Below are 14,558 nucleotides of genomic sequence, written 5' to 3'. Positions count from 1 at the left end.
CCCTGTCCTATCCCACAGTCATGTCTGTCCCGTTTGCAACTGAAAATAAAATAAATTCATAATTATAATAAAGGTCAATCAAATGGACCAATATGATGATCCACTTAAAATAAATCCTCTTGGCATCTTTCTTGGCCTCAAGACAACAATTCTGATGGCTATAGATCCAAACGGGACACACAAAAAAAAAAAAAAAAAAAAAAAAATTGAAAAAAATTGTATTGTTCGATACATATGCGTACCGAACCGAAAGCACTGTATCGAACGGTTCAATATCGATACGAATATCGTTGCACCCCTAATATATATATATATATATATATATATATATATTTTTTTTTTTTTTTTTTTTTTTTTTTTTTTCACATATAATATTTTACAAATAATGTAAACTCTACTACAGCAAAATCACTAATTCTGATACGGCAGAACATACAGTAATATAATAAAGTTTCACTTGGTTTGAGAAAACCATATTAAAATACTGAAGATGGACTCAAACTGTAGGTCATAAAGCTGCAATCAGATATTACAAAGATGTTTGAGAGTTTTTATTTTTAGATGTTTGAAATCTGCAGCTGTATGTTCCCCATCTTTAATGCTCGTCTGACCTCAGATCATTTTTCTTTTCTTGTTTTCATTAACAAAAAAAATGAGGTTGGTTTGAACACTGACTGTTTTCTTTAAATTTTCTGTAGCTAAAAAACAAAAGCAACAACGAGAAGCACAACAGGAAGATACAGACCAATGACCAGTCCAAAGGAACCACTTACACTTCGTCCTACTGGTAGGACTGCCCGACCTGCAGGTGAGAAACAGGTGTGACGTGTCAGCTGTCAGGTAGGTGATGAGTGAAGAGCTAAAAAGAATCCAACAACCAGGAAGCAGATTCAACTTTGATCACTGACACTGAACTCTCATAACTCACCTTTAGAATTAATAACTCTCAGGTCAAGAGTTATGGTCGTGGTGAAAGGGCTGAGGTCTTTTTTCTGGGTAACACTACATTCATATTTTCCAGCGTCATTAATCATCACATCCTTCAGAATCAAAGACACGTCTCCATCCTTCATCTGTCTGTCCTGCAGATCCACCCGATTCTTAAAAGATGGATTCTGATCTGCGGGATCAAATCGCCCATCTCGATACAGATACACATTTTTATTTTGTAGGTCAGGTTTGGTCCAAGCTACAGCTCTGAGGGAACCTTTATCTCTTAGAGCTTGACATGGTAGAATGACGTTCTGTCCAGACAAAACTGTAAAGATTTCCTGGTCTGGAAGAGGAAACAACACAGAGCAAAGTGAGAGAGTGAGGATCAAAAAAGACACTAAAAAAAACAACTTTTTTCTAATTGATGTTGAGGACACTGTGGGTCAAAAGAGGAGCCTCAGAAACCAGCACACTTGGGAAGTATTTAGTGGACACTACCAAGTGTGCCACATCAGTGGAATCACAAAAATAACAATTAACTTCTAATATGCTGCTTACTTTCTTTGACATTTGAGTTAATTATTTTTATTTTTATGATATAAAGTACATCTGTGTTTTTTTCTTGATTGCCAAGACATCAGGGGGCATGTTTGTAAAGCCAAAAATCTTAGATTTTGATAGCACAAAGATATCTTCTCATCATCTGTGGGCACTTTGACCTCAGTTTAACGTCAAAGTCCTGCTGCTTGAATTGTCTAAAACTCTGATGACAGTTGTAGATTAGAGTGGCTGTGGCTCAGGAGGTAGAGCAGGAGTGTGAATAAATATGACATAAAGCACTGCTGATTGAGACATGTATGAAGTGATTTGACTGCTCAGGTAGAAAAGTACTACATAAGAGCTAGTCTGTTTAGATTGAATAAGGAGCTCGTAGTAAATGGAAGCTGATGGTTTTCTCAGAGATGTTTTAATATCAGCACCAGATCATTTTGGAAAGACTCCACAGACCTTTGTCTTCTTATTGTTTAGGGCTTACATGTTTAATTGACTTCCTGCAGGTTCCACAGAAACATGCCCCCGAGTGGGGGGAGGGAGGTGGGGGGTTTAAAGCAAACTTTATTTAATGAACAATTAAACCACATATTGACTTTAAAACCAAAACATTCTGTAACGATGAACTACTACTGTATTATGTGTGTTGATATTGCATTATACCATATTGTACACATGCAAACCACTCTGAAACTCTTTATTCTTCTTTATGTTGCTTATGGTCGCTGTTTGGTTTCCAACAGTTAAATCTCACCTGCAGACACGAACACAAAGACGACAGCAAACAGCAGAGTCGAGCAAAGACACGCACATGTTCCTGCAGCCATGTCCGCGCTGTAGTCCGACGATCTTTGTTTAAAATCCCGCCTGCTGATATTATCCGTGGATAACTGGACCGGGGTCTAAAACTTGACTGCGTTAGTTCAAATTCAAAGCGAGTGTGAAACGCGTATCTCTTTCAGCCGCTCATCTTGAATAAACGCTTTCGATTTTCCTGCGCCTGAATTATCACAAAAAAGTACCTCTTATCTGTTTTTTTTTTCATCTAAAACTTCACCCTCGAGCTCCATATGAAGCCTGAGGAAAACAAACAGGAGCAGCCGTTAAACTGTCAGTGGGCAGACAATACCCAGAGCACGCCCAGTTTTTTTTTTCCTGCCAGTTTTTTTCATGTAAACGAGAACATGAAGTGAGAACATGACAAACTGTGCAAAGACAGGAAAGACTTTTGTTAATTTCCCTCTTATCGAACTAAAGTGAAGTTCCTTTCAGATACAGCTTCAAGGTTTAAAGGTGAAAACATACACATACTGATTCTCCTTCAGCTCCTCTCATATCTCTGAACTGTCTTACTAAGAAATACTCACATTACATCAGAGCTGCTCTTACACTTTATTTTAGTTACCACATTAATCATCCCTCAGTTATGTGCTGCTTTTGACAGAATAGGTACGTTTACAGCAAAAGTGTACCACCCTTTGGTCAAATGAACTGCTTATTATGTTGCACATTTTTTTACTCTAACTGAGAACTACACCCCATCACACAAGCACTTTCTCTAACATTCACACAGACTCAGACTTCAGATCGATGCATCAGAAGCAACTCAGCGTTCACCATCTTACCTTCCTTAAATATGCAAACTGCAGGAGCCGGAGATCAAACATGGATCCAGTTGGTTAACAACCTGCTCTACAGCCTCCCAAAAGCCACCAAACAGGAGAGCTACACTAGAAAACACAACATACTCCATAATCACATGCCAGATATAAATTGATCCAAAACATAAACAAAACAGCCTAAACACCTACAGCGTTCACTCTGGGCTTAAAGTCAAAGAATAAATATTAGATTTATGTCATACTTTATCACATCTAATCCAATATTGTCTCAAGTTAGAACACAACACGACCTATCTTTGTTTAGAAACTTCAGTCAGCATATAATACAAACACAGACTCAGAGCAGACTCTCAGACAACTTACACAACTCTTACATGAGCTGTGGTTAGAAGGCAGAACTGATGAAAGATAAAAATAAATAAAGAGGAAATGCTCAGAGACTTGGCAAGTATCAGTGCTACTACATTCTGATCTCAGAGGGGACTTTGATGTTTTGTAACAAAAAGTGAAAATAAGGGGCTTTCCGAATGACTTGAGCCTGCTCTGTGGTTCACCTGTTTTTGTGTGGAATAAATCCAATGAAGGAGAAAGAAAGAGCATTAATGTTTTAGGGTCGCACATTTTTGAGTCAATAACATCAGTGAGAGCTGAAGTAACTGTACTCTTTCAGTGCATCATACAGTGCTTTTATGTGGTCTATCTGTGAGACAAGCGCAGCAGCAAATGAGTCAAATACTGCCTAACATGCACGTGAATGCGGTGTTGTTGTTAGCAGGGATGATGTGGCGTGTGTACTGAGTGTAAAACTGGTCTAAAACTACCTAACACAAAAACATGAAACTGTTTTTTTACCATGTTTAAAATGTTTATCTAATTCTTGGAGCGATTTAAATTCTACAAATATGCATCACCACTTTTTGTGAAGTCTTAATGAAGATGAAACTGTTCGCTTCCTCAATTCGATGGTGGTGAAGGAGTTAAAAAGTCTTGAAAGCACAAACAAAATCAGTCTGACCGATCCTGTACACAGCATGTAGGAACATGTTGGAGCTCTGTTGTTAGCCAAAGAGTGACAGGAAGGTTTGTTTTTCTTTTTGTTTTCTGTTCTATAAGTCAACAGGAAAAAGTCCGGTCAGACAGGGTATATTTTAATATTTGTACCTGCATGGGTTTTTCTCCTACAAAACAATAACATGCTGGATTAGAGAATGAATTGCCTGTAGGTGTGGTACCCTGAATGTTTGAACTGTCAACAACTCTCAGCCCGCAGTGTTTGTGACACCCCCCCCCCCCCCCCCCCCCCCCCCCCCTCACTTTTCTTTCTTGCTTTTGTTGTGAATAGTTTGTATCACAGAGCAAAACACATTTGCTCCCACCTGATTTGGTCTCAGGGTGATATTGAGTTTTGTCAGTAGGTGGCAGTGGCGGCCCAGAAAAATGAGAGACTGGCAAAGTAATCCCTTACAAAAGTAACGCAGGACAGTTATTGTGATGGAAGCCGTCAGTAACACAGAACTACTGAGCGCAACAAACCTCAATGTGCACCTGAATGAACCTTGTCTTCCTTCAGTGTGTAACATCATCTGGTGAGCCACCAGCTAAGAGTATATTTCCCGCGCTGGACAAAAATCTAGAACGTGTTGAATTAACATCTTCCAAAGATGGAACAACTACAAGATGACATCAGAACAGCATTGTGGACCCTTGGGAAACCCGAACTCACAAAGGTGTGCCAGCGTCTTAAGTGCAGCGAACCAGCAGTGGTGGGTTTTAAAGGACAGCCCCGACGTGCTCTGATTCGGCTGGCAGAAAGTGCTCTGGACGAGATTGAAGAAGCAGAGGAATCTGAAGTGTTTCTGCTGTTTGTATAGGATCTCCAGTCGTTCATACAGTCATTACAAGAACATCCTGTGACCGAAGCGGAGCTACTTCAAACTTCTAACAGATCTCGAGGACTGCTCTGCTGTAGAGTTTTCAGCTGTCCATGGTGGAGTCTATAATGAGAGCAATCGAGGCGTTAAGGAGAATTTACAGCTCAGCGTAACACGATGGCGGTGGGAGAGTTTTTTTTAGTGTCAATGTAGGCAGTGACAGCAATATGTGACACAACCACCCTGTGGCCTGGAGAAGAGAAAAGTGCTAACATGTGAAGAGCCAGAGTGTTGAAAACAATGCAAAAAGCCCAGTGCAGCCCGTGTCTGTGCTTTGGCACAACTTTGTATACAGTATTTACTTTCAATGACGTGCAGTTAGCATTTTGTAAGACTGCAAGGGAGCCTATCTGCAGTGGATGATAGCACCCCTTCAGTTGCTGTGCGAATGGAACAGCAGTACAGAAATGTGCACTTGGGGTGGCTGTAGCTCAGGAGGTAGAGCAGGTCACTTACTGATTGGAAGATTGATGGTTGAACCCCAGTTAACCAATTAACCTCAAGTTGGATCTGATGCATGCACTGGAGTATGAATTTATGAATATTAGACAGAAAGCACTTAGGCATAGACAAAACTGCTTGTATAAATGGGTGAATGATGCATATTACATGAAGTGCTTTGAGTGCTGCAGGAAACACACATTACATGACTGAAATCCAAGTTTATGGAGGAGTCTGTTTCTCAGAAGCGCCTGAGGGGAAGTTAGATTTCACAAAATACCAGACTGGGACTGATAAGTTTCAGTTTCATTTTCCTTGGACAGCAGTCCCTCGAATCACTCACTGAAACCCATCCAAGTGAACATTATTGTTCAGGCAGTTAATTTTTTTGATTTACTAACACACCACAGCCCAAGTGTGTGAAGGGAACTAACTAAACCAACAATCACACCAAAACCAATGAGGTGTTCCCAAATATGCAACTTTACTTATGTTACACAGATGAAAACCTGTGACATGCTTTTGTGTCTGTGTTGTGAGTTGGTTTAGTCAGCATCTGTATTTATGCTCACTGAACATGATGAGTCAAACCCATCCAGATGTCACAAACAGCTGCTGAACCTGAAGCTGAAACCAACACTCACTGATTCCAACACTGCAACATACACGACACTGGATATTTAATTAGAAAAACACAACATAATATGCATATATGTACAATGGGTTTGGGTCAAAGTGAACTTGTGAATTTTCCACAAAAGCATGACAGAAATATAAACGATATTTTAAAAAGAATATAAACGCGGCTCACTGATTCTAATACAGCAGAACATAGAGTAATGTTCCTGCGTAATACAGTTTAACTTGGTGTGAGCAAAACATATTAAAATACTGAAGGTGGACAAAAACTGTAGGTCATAAAGCTGCAGGCAGACTTGACATGATGTTTGAGAGAAATGCGAAAAACATTAAAATTTTTAGATATTTGAAATGTGCAGCTGAATGTTCAACATCTTTAAAGTCTGTCTGTCCTCAGATCATCTTTGTTTTCATTAAAACTGAGCTTGGTTTGAACACTGGCTGTTTTAGTACTGGAGCATAAATGTTTAAACATATTTATGGATTTTTCCTGCTTTTTATAGACAGGAACAATGAAAATGAGACTTTAGTGGATTGTAGTGCAGGACTTCTTGACAGTCAGATAATCATAATTTAGAAATGTAAAACAAAAAAGTATAGCAGGAACAAAATAAACTGTTTTCAAAGTGGTTGGTTTAGAATGTTGATCTTTTTATGACTAACTCAGCCAACTCATTTTACTCTGCTCTGGGGAGCTCGTGTAGATTCTGACTCATTTCTTTTAACCCCTCAAAAGTAAAAAGAAGACAGACAGACCAACTGTCAGTCCAACAGATGGAACCACAAGAAACTGAACATTTAAAATGTAAAATCAAATCAAGAACTTAACATTTGATATGGCCTGCTGGATGTTAAGCATTAAAATGTCTGTCATCTTATCATCTTCCTTTCTCTGGAAAAATGTCAACCTACTACTTTCCAGCAGAAGGGTGGAATGGACCCTGATTTTGTTGTTGTTTATATCTTCTGTGGATGAAACAAAACAACTGCCAGAAGAAGCAGACCAGAAACTGTCAGACCAACAATCAGTCCAACAGATGTGAAAGAAATTAAAATTTTAGATGTTTGAAATCTGCAGCTGAATGTTCCCCATCTTTAATGTCCGTCTGTCCTCAGATCATTTTTCTTTTCTTGTTTTCATTAACAAAAAAAACTGAGGTTGGTTTGAACACTCACTGATTTCTTTAAATTTTCTGTAGCTAAAAAACAAAAGCAACAACGAGAAGCACAACGGGAAGATACAGACCAATGACCAGTCCAACAGAGCCACTTACACTTCGTCCTACTGGTAGGAATGTCTGACCTGCAGGTGAGAAACAGGTATGAGGTGTCAGCTAGGTGATAAGTGAAGAACAGAACAGAATCCAACAACCAGGAAGCAGATTCAACTTTGATCACTGACACACTGAACTCTCATAACTCACCTGTAGAATTAATAACTCTCAGGTCAACAGTTATGGTGGTGGTGGAAGGGCTGAGGTCTTTTTTCTGGGTAACACTACATTCGTATTTTCCAGCATCATTAATCGTCACATTGTTCAGAATCAAAGACACGTCTCCATTTTCCATTTCTCTGTCCCGCAGATCCACTCGGTTCTTAAAAGATGGATTCTGATCCTCGAGAACAAATCGCCGATCCACATACAAATGTACTATTTTCTTTTGTAGGTCAGGTTTGGTCCACTTTACCACTCTGATGGAACCCTTATCATTTGGAGCTTGACATGGTAGAATGACGTTCTGTCCAGACTGAACTGTGATGCTTTTGTCCTCTGAAAGAGGAAACAACACAGAGCAAAGTGAGTGAGGATCAGTCAAGACACTCAAAAAACTTTTTCCTACTGATGTTGAGGACACTGTGGGTCAAAAGAGGAGCCTCAGAAACCAGCACACCTGAGAAGTATTTAGTGGACACTACCAAGTGTGCCACATCAGTGGAATCACAAAAATAACAATTAACTTCTAATATGCTGCTTACTGTCTTTGACATTTGAGTTAATTATTTTTATTTTTATGATATGAAGTACATCTGTTTTTTTTTCTTGATTGCCAAGACATCAGGGGGCATGTTTGAAAAGCCAAAAATCTCAGATTTTGATAGCACAAAGATATCTTCTCATCATCTGTGGGAACTTTGACCTCAGTTTAACGTCAAAGTCCTGCTGCTTGAATTGTCTAAAACTCTGATGACAGTTGTAGATTAGAGTGGCTGTGGCTCAGGAGGTAGAGCAGGAGTGTGAATAAATATGACATAAAGCACTGCTGATTGAGACATGTATGAAGTGATTTGACTGCTCAGGTAGAAACGTACTACATAAGAGCTAGTCTGTTTAGATTGAATAAGGAGCTCGTGGTAAATGGAAGCTGATGGTTTTCTCAGAGATGTTTTAATATCAGCACCAGATCATTTTGGAAAGACTCCACAGACCTTTGTCTTCTTATTGTTTAGGGCTTACATGTTTAATTGACTTCCTGCAGGTTCCACAGAAACATGCCCCGGTGATGGGCGGCTTAAAGCAAACTTTATTTATTAAACAATTATATCACATATTCAGTTTCAAACAAATACACTGTCTAACAAGCACCTAATACCTTTGTATTATATCATATTGTACACACGTAAACCACTCTGAAACGCTTTATTCTTCTTTATGTTACATACAGTTATCTCACCTGCACACACGGACACAAACACGCCAGCAAGCAGCAGAATCGAACAAAGAAATATGCATATTCCTGCAGACATGTCTGATGATCTTTGTTTTTAAAAATCCTGCGTGAATCCGTAAATAACAGGACCGGAGTTCAAATTTGACTGCGTGAGATCAAATTCGAGGCTTGACCAAAGTCACAATGAAACATGTCACAAACTCTTTCGATTTCGCTGGGTTTAAATTATTTAAAAGAAAATAATTCTTGACTAATTTCCCCAAAATTATATCCTCGATCACCACGGAGAATGCATGAAGCCTTCAAAATCTTAGAAAAAGGAGCTCACAGTGGGCAGAGCCTTAAACCTTGAAGAACAGGCACATCCCTCAGTGAGCTGTTTTCATTTGAATGAGAACATGAAGTGGAAAAATATGCCCCCACCCACACACACATGTCCTGATTTGTAAAATGTTATGGGTTCATCATTCCTATCCTGATGTTGGCTCGAGCTCATGTTTGAACACGAGCTATCTTTGGTAAAAACTTGCACGACTCTTTTACATGAACTGGTTGGAAAGCAGAACTGATGAAAGATAAGAATAAATAAAGAGGAAATGCTCAAGGACTTAACAAGGATCAGTGCTTGATCCTGATCTCAGAGGGGAAATTTAACTGATTCATAAAGAAAACTGAAAACAAGGGACTTTCGGAATAAACTTGAGTGTGAGTCACTCCACACAGCAGCCAGGTCCGTTCTGTGGAGTTCACCTGTTTTTGTCTGGAAAAGAAATCGAATGAAGGAGAAAGAAGGAGTGTTAAATTTCTGAGTCAATAACAGCAGTGTGAGATGCACATCACTACGAAGTAATTGTACTCTTTCGATACACGTACTGTTCTTTTAATGGTTTCTATCTGTGAGACAGCAAGCGGCACCGCTTCTGTTGCTGCGTAACAGGCCCAGACAGGAACTGCATACAGCATGTGTGAACATGTGAGATCCTCCTGTCTTCAAAACAGTGAAAGGATGTTTTGCTTTTCTGTTGCTTTTTTTCTTTTCTTCTCTTTTTCTCTTCTACAAATCAGCAGGAATAAAGAGTCAAACAGGGTTTTTAGCTGATGTTTTCATGATTGACGGGTTTTTCTACTACAAAACAGTAAACTGTTGGATTAAATAATGATTATAAATTGACTTTAGGTGTGTCTCGTCTGCAGTCAACTTGTATTATAAGTTGACTGCAAGGATTGCTCTGCCATAGTTTTCAGCCGTCCATGTTGGAGTCTAATGAGTGTAATCGAGGTTTTTTTTTTTTTTTTTTTTTTTTTTTTTTTTTTTTTTTCTTAAATGACATCAGAAACAGCAGTATGCGACATTACGTGATGGCAGAGCTTCAGTTCATCCTTTGTCATTTTTTTTTTTTTTTTTTTTTTTTTTTTTTTTTTTTTTTTTTTTAATAAATAGGACAGGGGGAATGAATGAGAGAGAGAGGGGGAGAGAAAGAAAGAAAACCAAAGGGGAGAAGAGACGGTGAGAAGGGGGGGGGAAGAGAGACAAAAAAAAAAAAAAAAAAAAAAAAAAAACTCCTGGGTCACCTGTATGGAGAAAAAAAACAAACAAACAAACAAACAAAAACAAACAGAGGAGACAGCAAACAACAAAGAGCAACATAATAATAGAGAAAACAAAGCACCATACCATCACAATAAACTAGCTAGTCATAGATATCAGTATTTACTAAGTAATAAACGATATTGTGCAGCACGCAAGATAGACAGCGCACAGTGTGCTTTGAGGCAGCAGCCAAGAAAGCTTTAGTCCGCGTCTGTGAATACCCATGTGTGCATACCTGTGTGGATCAGCATGCTTGCATTCCAAAGGTTTCTCCATGTAATGATCTGCTAGGGAGTGTGGGGGGGCCACAGCCCCGTCCTCCAGGGTGTGAAGCGGGTATGGAGGAGATCAAAACTCCAGACATCCAGAGGCCCCCAGAACACAAGAGACCAAGGAAGACCAACAGAGGGGCAGCCGCGCCACTGTCCCAGTAAGAGCTGAGGAGAGTCCCAGATGAGGGCTCGCCCAGCAGCCGCGGAGCAGAAGTCAGGGGGAGTTGCAGTGACGCGCCCGTGAGCTCCGCCGGCCCCCAGCTGCGCCTGAGTGACCGAGCCCTAGGCCGAGAGGCCGGGGGCACCCCACCTCCAAAGGGGCCCGAGCGAGCCCCAGGCCCCAGGCCCCGACAAGCGGCCGCCAAGGAGTGAGCCGGTGTGTACCCGGACGCCCACCCCCAGACACAAAGAACCACCAACACACCGACACCTGAGGGAGTCCGCCACCGGCAGGGGAAGTGGTGGTGGGTGGAGATAGGCCTCCAAACCTTGGAGGGCCTGAGATGTCCCCAGAGAGGTGGCGTCTGATACCCAACCTGACATATAGACACAGACATACAGGCACACACAGACACAAACATCCATTCCCACCCTCATGCTCTCATATGCACTCACTCCACACTCAACCAACGTGGAGACAGACATAAAGAGACGCTGTACACACAATCACACTCCCCAAGCGTACTCTACAAACCGGGTCTAGGTACCCTTGCCCCTGGAGGGGGGAATTGCACCCAGACCCAGGTGGTGTTACCCTTTTCCCTGCGGTGGGGAGAGGCAGACCACCCCGACTCCGCAGCAGCAGGGAGGCCAACTCCTCCTACTAGCCCTCCCGCTCCAGCAGGCCGCAGAGAATGGGGGTGGGAGAAGACTCCAAACCTCCCTCCACCCGCTCATTGTAGTGTTGATGCATATGTGTTCTAAGGTGCAATTAAAACCCAGGAGGGCATGGAGCTACCTGCCAAGGAGCAGCAGGTAAGCGCATAGTCCCTCCTGCTAACCCTCAATGACTAAGTGTATTTAAAATTGAGAGGTGGGCAACGACGTCAGGGGTGAGGTATACACCCTGATGGTGATTTGGACTCCGTGATTGTGCCCACCCCCAAGATCCTATATGTATGTGTAATGAGAGTGTGAATAATGTGAATGTCTAAGTTGTGGGATAAAATTGAGGCAGAGGCAGCCAGAAGGGGACAGGGGGGGGGGGTAGCCTCCTCTGCACCCTGGTGACATACCCCCACTCCAAGGCCCTGCATGTGTGGGTGGTTGTGGAGGAGCGGGAAGAGGGAGGCAGCTGGAGATGGGGAGGGAAGGAAGGGAGGGGCAGGTAACCCCTCCCTGGGGCCAGCTCCCCCGCTGACCCCAGTAGGCACTCCCACCCTCCGCGACCCGCCAGGGAAGGGGGGCCCAGGCCCATCAGACCGGGGCCCAGTGCAGTAGCGCCCTCCGGCTCCACAGAGCCCTGGACAGTCCACCCAACCCCACCACAGAGAAAACTGCACCCACCCCACCAACCACACATCTTCCAGACTACATAAGACGGTAAACGCCCAGGCTGAGATCTTCCTCCACCTCTCCTGTATCTCCCCCTCCTGCAGAGAGTTCCTGAGAGAAGAAAGCTCCTGCAAGATGTGACCATCCCCCCCACCAGTTGAAGAGCCCCCCAGGCGGCTCGATGCACTGGCGGCACCCTGCTCCAGGGCCGGGCCCCCATGCACCCACCCGCCCACAACCCCGGCAACACACCAACCAGGACCCGAGCCCCCGAGGCCCGGCCCGGGCCCCAGCCCAGAGACGGAGCGCCCCCAGAACCTCACGCCCATCCCGGACCCACCCAGGGGCAGCCAGGTTGCCAGGTCAGTAACCCGCGTCCGTCAGCACAGACCCTCCCCTAGCCCCGCTGCACGCAGCCGCGAGGAAACAGTCACCTGAGAGCCAACAGAGCCCTCAACCGGACGTGACTGCTACCCCGGGTTGAGCCCCCCAAGGAAGATGCCTCCGGGGAACCCCCCGACGCCCTAAGCCTGTCCCTACCCCCTCACCAATCACAACAGTGAAGGCGGGACCAAACTATGACCCCCCACCCCCACTAGGTGATGGAGCTGATAAAAGGGGCCCAGAGCAATTGATCTGATGTGGTGGCAGAGGCTGTGTCAAGACTAATGTAATCTAATAGATAATTTCTATATTGGTTAGAATTAAGATTATTTTTATTTTTCCAGTTCATGAGGACTGTTTTCTTGGCTATGCATAGGGCAGTGAAGATCATATGGGCTATATTCTTTTCTGAAGTGACATTATCTAAGCTGCCCAACAAACACACTAAGGGGGAAGTTGGAATGTTACATTTCAGACATTTTGATAAGTCTTCACATATCTCGCGCCAAAACTTTTGCACTGGTGGACAGAACCAAAGAGCGTGGATGTAATTGTCTGGTGTATTGCCTTGACAGTGTGAGCAGTTGTTGGAAGATGTAAAGCCCATCTTGAACATCCGATGACCTGTAAAGTGCACTCTATGAAGTATTTTGTATTGTATTAATTGCAGACTGGGATTTTTAATTAATTTAAAAGTTTTTAAGCAAATCTGAGACCAGAAGTTTTGGTCTAGGTTGACTGATAAATCTGCTTCCCACTTTGCAGTAGGAAGGGATATTGATTCATCTAATTTAGAAAGTGTTCTGTATATTTTAGATAATAATTTGGGGGATTTAAGAGTAAGGAAATGTGCCGCACTTAGTGGTGTTTGTAATTCAACTTGACTGAGGTTAAATTTCTTTTTTACTATGGATTTAATTTGTTGATATTCTAAAAACCTTGTCTTGTTGATCCCATATTGTTCAACTAGTCTGTCAAATGGAATAAATTCTGTTCCCTCTAATATATGTTCTAAGTATTTAATTCCTTTACAACTCCATTCTGGGAAATTAATCATATTATTGTTTTGTAATATGTCAGGGTTATTCCAGATAGGTGTACGTTTGCATGGGATTAATGAAGACTCCGTTATTTTTAGAAACTCCCACCATGCTGTTAGAGAAAAGCTGATGTTGATACTTTTAAAGCATTCATGTCTTTTGATGTTTGAGCTGATAAATGGTAGGTCTGAAATCTCTAGATCCTTGCATAGTGCCTGTTCAACATCTAGCCAGGGCTCAACTAAGAAGGTATGTTTTAACCATTCTGAGATGAACTGAAGCCTGTTGGCTAAGAAGTATTGGTGAAAATTAGGCAGATCTAATCCTCCTCTATCCTTGGTTCTTTGTAGCGTTTTTAAGCTAATACGCGGGGGTTTATCTTTCCAAAGGAATTTGGAAATATATGAATCCAGAGATCTGAACCAATCTTGTGATGGTTTGTTAGGGATCATCAAAAATAAGTAATTTATTTTTGGCAAGATCATCATTTTTATAGTGGCGACCCTTCCCATGAGTGATATGGGTAAAGATTTCCATCTAGTCAGATCGCCTTCTACTTTCTTTAGAAGTGGGATGTGGTTTAGTTTAGTGTAATCGAGGTTTTAAGGAGTTTACAGTTCAGTGTGGGTTGCAGTGAGAGGGTTTTTTTAGTGTTTATGGAGAAAGGGGAAGTGCTAACATACAAAGGGCCAGAGAATTGAAAACAAAGTAAAAAGCTCACTGCAGCTATTGTCTGTGTTTTGTCACAGCAGTGAAATCCACTCTTACACTAAAACACAGACAATGGCTACAGTGGTCACATATCCTGATACTGTCCCCATTCCAGCATCCCTCAGACATATACAGCATTTACTTCCACAAAATTAGGAGACAGTATTTTGTAGGACTGTGAGGAAGCAAGTATCCAGTGGGAGAGAACAGCCCCTCCCCTTTGCTTGCTGTCCGAATGGATACAAGCGTGAGGATGTACATTTGGGGTGGCTGTAGCT

The 14,558-nt window shown here is 42.1% G+C and overlaps 1 non-coding gene across 2 annotated transcripts; it reads right to left on the bottom strand.

The window, feature by feature from the left end:
* Positions 1–359: 359 nt before the first annotated feature.
* On the bottom strand, positions 360–9,180 carry LOC112432654 (uncharacterized). 2 transcript variants are annotated; one of them, XR_013096059.1, is made up of 6 exons: positions 8,792–9,179; positions 7,543–7,890; positions 4,831–7,421; positions 2,240–3,215; positions 929–1,276; positions 360–802 (listed from the first exon to the last, which is right to left on the bottom strand). It is a non-coding gene; the product is annotated as an uncharacterized LOC112432654 (transcript). The 2 variants fall into 2 exon arrangements; XR_013096058.1 differs by having other exon boundaries at positions 2,240–7,421; positions 8,792–9,180.
* Between the last annotated feature and the right edge of the window lie 5,378 nt (positions 9,181–14,558).

The sequence above is a fragment of the Maylandia zebra genome, unplaced genomic scaffold (assembly GCF_041146795.1).
Source record: "Maylandia zebra isolate NMK-2024a unplaced genomic scaffold, Mzebra_GT3a scaffold02, whole genome shotgun sequence".
Taxonomy (NCBI): Eukaryota; Metazoa; Chordata; class Actinopteri; order Cichliformes; family Cichlidae; genus Maylandia; species Maylandia zebra.
The sequence above is the reverse complement of the archived record's forward strand: the minus strand, read 5'-3'. Positions and strand labels throughout refer to the sequence as shown.